Source organism: Harmonia axyridis, chromosome 1 (genome assembly GCF_914767665.1).
Source record: "Harmonia axyridis chromosome 1, icHarAxyr1.1, whole genome shotgun sequence".
Taxonomy (NCBI): domain Eukaryota; kingdom Metazoa; phylum Arthropoda; class Insecta; order Coleoptera; family Coccinellidae; genus Harmonia; species Harmonia axyridis.
Window position 1 is genome coordinate 40294128 of NC_059501.1, and position 5252 is coordinate 40299379.

Consider the following 5252-nt stretch of genomic DNA (forward strand, 5'->3'; position numbering starts at 1 on the left):
GTAAGTAAATAAGGTAAACAGAATAATCAACAAAATGAGAGGTTGTCAAAAATGTTGTCAACCAGACTTGCCACAGAATACACGCACATGACAGATGAAATATAGAATAGCATTAAATCACATTGGTCGCAGTAATTCACTCTCACTGAACTCAGAACAAATGCGATTGTTTAAAGATTCCATGAACCGAATCCAATCCCCTCTCACAGAAATGGCCTAGAACACAGAATGCATTTTCACGTTATCCCTACGACTGCTGAACTTGTTGAAATTCTTTCTGTATGTGATCCATCCAATTCACTTCCACCGAACTGGTCATAATGAATCAAATAAGAATAGATGGAGCTGATATTATTTACATCCCTTCTGTAGTTCATCGTACAGGTTTGGCGTTTAATATGATACATCTCTAAGAAACATCTTTTTCTTCCACTAACTTCAATTTCTAGGATTTTGGTGGAATCATAATTCATTGGATGATCTTTGTCCCGGGTATGGTCTGCTAGGGCACAAATCTTACTTGAATTCTTGATGTCGCTTTTGTGTTGAGCAATCCTTCTCTTCAAAAGCTGAGACGTCTGACCAATGTACACCTCACTGCATATTGAACAAGGAATACAATATACCACACCACTCATATTATCAACAGTCATCCTATCTTTCACTCGACTGTATAATCTGTCAATTTTAAAATAAGATTTCTGAATCAACATAATTTTTGTGGTCTTTAGGAGGTTAATTAATGCGTTAGTCATACCATTAATTAGGGGAATAGACGAGTAAAGAGTAAAGTGTTCTCAGTGTCCACAGTGGTGGATGCGCTCCTCTCTCCATTTGTTGGCCGTGTCGAAGAAGTGGTATTATAAATCAATCTGGACAACAACCTTTTTGGGTATCCATTCTCTAGCATCAACTGTACCAACAACCTCAGATTCTGCCGCCTTAGACTTGGATGGGCAACCTTTTCGATGCGATTCTTCAATCCTAAAATCATGTTCACCTTTTGTCCATGTGAATGATTAGAAAAATAGTGTATGTATCTCCCTGAACTTGTTGGTTTTCGGTACCAATCCAGAATCAGCCCATTTTCCAGTGTTCGAATCACCCTTGTATCCAGGAATGGGACTCCATTCGCTGTTTCTTCCTCCAAAGTAAACTGTATACTTTCATGTTCACTGTTGAACTGTTTAGAACGAAAGCAACCTGGTCTTTAGGTACAGCACATATTAGATCATCAACATATTTCTTTTGGATATTTGACTCCTCGGTTATGGCGAGCATAACCAAGGAACCATAAAACGCTAGCAATGTGAGTATAGCATCCTACGGTCCGGGCTCCCGATTTGCATGTGCAATAATAGCCTTGTATTGACTCTTCATTTTCGTCGTTAGTATACACAATCCAGAGCTGATATTTTGCTGCGTTCCGGAATCTGGAATAAACTCTTATTTTCAAAAATCCAGGTTCCTCATGTAACTCATCGAGTTGGAATATTTCCTGCTGTTCTCTCTGAAGTTTACCCTGAACATAAGATGGTGCTAAATTAACCTGGTAAACACCGATAGTTAGATCTCTCAGACAATCCATACTTAGTCTTGGGAACTGGGGCACCTGCTGTTGATTCAAGGGTATCCATCTTACATTCCTCAAATGAAGCCTATCAACCTCAACCCGAGCTTGCACAACATTGGGCAATCGTGATCGCTGAAGCAATTCCTCTGCGACTTGTTCATTTGCTCCTTCCATGATGATTAGTGGACGATATTTATTGATGATTGCTCCAGCTATACGGTAAAATTGTCCCAGATTGTACAGGGTGGGCAAATAAGCGAGGTAAGCGGCTATATCTCAGGAACCACTCATCGTAGAGACTTGCGGTAAAAAATTTTACCACTAAAGTAAACAAAATAAAACACTGGAAATTGTTTTGAAGTTTATACCTCCACCGCTAGGGGGCGTAATAGCTATCGTCAAGTAAACCTTGTAACCCTGTAAACCTTGGAAAATTCTCTATCTTTTCGGATTGTCACTTTCGATTTTGCGACATTATATAGAGGTGGGGGAAAGATAAGAATCTGACTGATGAAAATGTCTGTAACTTCAGTTTGGCTCAACATTTTTGAGCAAATTAGATATTATTTGAGAGATAACATCTTGTTGATTAAGTAAAAAATATACTCATGAAGAATTTGATTCAGCTGCTTCCGATAGGGAGCGCTAAGTCAGAAGTTCATTGTTTTGTTCAGTTTTCTCTGAAATTTCAAATGTAATGATAGAATTTTCTCAACAGAAATAGAAATTTCATTCAATTTGCATGAAAAAACCTGAAAGTCGCAGAGCGATAGCTTCAGGCGTTCTGGAGTTATGACCGAAAGAAGTTATTCCTCAAGTGATGCACTGAAAATCCAAATTGTGTCTTTAGATTCTATGGCCACACATCCCAGAATTCAAGGAAAAGAGCCTAATCAAAAACAATGTTCAATGGACCATATAAATGACCTGACTAATGATGAAAAAATTTATTGTCTTAAGTGTTCGAATTGTCTTCCGTCTCGTAGCATACATTTTTCTAATCTTTGTTTTGTGGATAAAACTGCCGCTTCGATTTCGGCCGCTGATAGTTGTTGAATGGCATTTCGGATTCTATTTTGCATGTCTATTTTCGTTGTGGGTTATGTTTGATACACAATGTCTTTTATGCGTCCCCATAAATAAAAATCGAGACACGTCAGATCTGGTGACCTGGCTGGCCAAGGAAATAAGCTTCCCCTTCCTATCCAGCGCCACGGGAAAGTTCCATCGATGTGGTTTCTCACATCAATTGCAAAATGAGCTGGACATCCGTCCAATTGCAGGAACATGTTTCTCCAGGTGGCCAATGGCATATCTTCTAATAAGATCAGCAAATCGTTAATTAAAAAATTTTAAAAAATAGCACCAGTTAATGGTCTATCAAAAAAGTGGGGCCCAGTAATACGATTTCTTAAAATTCCACACCACACGTTCAGGCTCCAACGACCTTGGTTTTGCTCTTCTCGCATCCAATGAGAATTTTCAACAGCCCAATAATGTGAGTTATGTCTATTGACTCCCCCATCACTACGAAAGGTAGATTCGTCGGTCCACACAATTTTTGTTAAAAAACGCCTATCTTCCCTAATCATCCCCAGCATCCAGTTACAATGATTCAATCTATGATCGAAATCTTCATGATTCAGGGACTGATGTAAAGCAATATGGTAGGCATGTAGTCTGAAAAAAGAAACCACACGTAAATAAGTAGTCAAATAACAATGTTGTGATTTCACCTGTTGTCTTTTAGAATATTACGAACAGTATTCCCAAGTCGACAGATAATGCTCTTGTTCCAATATGGCTATTATGCTGTATCAATTCTAGAACATTTATGATATTATCTTCAGTTCTTCCTTTGCAACGCCTTCGAAATTTTGGTCGACGAAAACTGCCAGTATCCCGTAATCGCTGTGCCAATCGTGTAAAAACTCTTCTACCATAATGGTGGCGATCAGGATTCTGCATCGCGTATTCTCTTTCAGCAATTGCCGCATTTTGAAAACAGCCGTGATAGACTGCTATCATATCAGCGGTTTCTTCGTTAGTTATGAGCATTTTATTACAATAATTCAACACAATATCAGGCAAATGACAACAATTGACGTTTTGTCCGTTAATTTTATTATCTGATAAAGCCACACCATATGTCCAGACTACAGACTTGAGGAAAACAATTCCAACAAAATAAAAAAATTATCAAAAAAAAAATTATAATTTCTTATGTGAAGGGAACATTGTGCAACAAGGCGGAAGTTTTAATATTTGACACAATGAATTGGAATTTCGTATTCGTTTTTCTTGAATTCTGGGATGTGTGTCCATAGAATCAAAAGACACAATTTGGATTTTCAGTGCATCACTTGAGGAATAACTTCTTTCGGTCATAACTCCAGAACGCCCGAAGCTATCGCTCTGTGACTTTCAGGTATTTTCATTCAAATTGAATGACATTTCTATTTCTGTTGAGAAAATTCTATCATTACATTTGGAATTTCAGAGAAAACTGAACAAAACAATGAACTTCTGACTTAGCGCTCCCTATCGGAAGCATCTGAATCAAATTCTTCATGAGTATATTTTTTCCTTAATCAACAAGATGTTATCTCTCAGATAAGATCTAATTTGCTCAAAAATGTTGAGCCAAACTGAAGTTACAGACATTTACATCAGTCAGATTTTTATCTTTCCCCCACCCTCATATGATGTCGCAAAATCGAAAGTGACAATCCAAAAAGATAGAGAATTTTCCAAGGTTTACAGTGATGATATTTTTTTTCCAACTTGATATAAAAATTTTTCGAGTAAATGCATTTTTCTACTCGACGATAGCTATTACGCCCATTGGAGGTATGAACTTCAAAACAATTTCCAGTGTTTTCCTTTGTTTACTTTAGTGGTAAAATGTTTTACCGCAAGTCTCTACGATGAGTGGTTCCTGAGATATAGCCGCTTACCTCGCTTATTTGCCCACCTTGTTCACATGTGGCATATTGCTTATTTTAGAAAAAAACTGAAATATACTCTTTATGTGGCCATTTCGAGAGTCCACTATCCATCTGCTCTTTGTTACCAATCTGGATTTATTGGCTTCTTCCGTAGTAAGTTGACTTTGTCCTCTTGCTAGGTTAACAAGCATCTCATAGTGTATACCTATGTTATCAAGCAACAGTGTGATGTCTCGGTATCCTCTACCCAAAATAAAAATATCACCTTCCTGAAACCATTCCCTTAAAAGATTTCTATCGTCTTCGAACTCATGGCATAACATCTCCGCATCGTTATTATGAGAGTCTGAAACATATGGATCTTGTATTTCCAAAATGAAACCATCGGGGGCAACAATCAGAGCAGGTTTAACCAAATGACGTTCCTTGTGCACGCAATAGAATAAACGCAAGATGCGAAAGTTGCTGCTTTTAGTTATATGAGAGTAAGTTCCGTCAATGCATACAATAGCCCTAGGTATGTTTGGCTCTGGATTATACAGCATATTCGTAAATTGGGTAACATGTGCTGCTATGATGTCATTTCTTCTGATTGATCTCAAACCCATGTTTTGAGGAACGAAACGCGCCATAAGGGATTTTCTTACTGTGGCAATGGCCTGACTCACGGCTTGACGGCTTGTATATCTAAAAATCACTTTCAAAAACTCATCCGAAAATCCCTGTTTCAG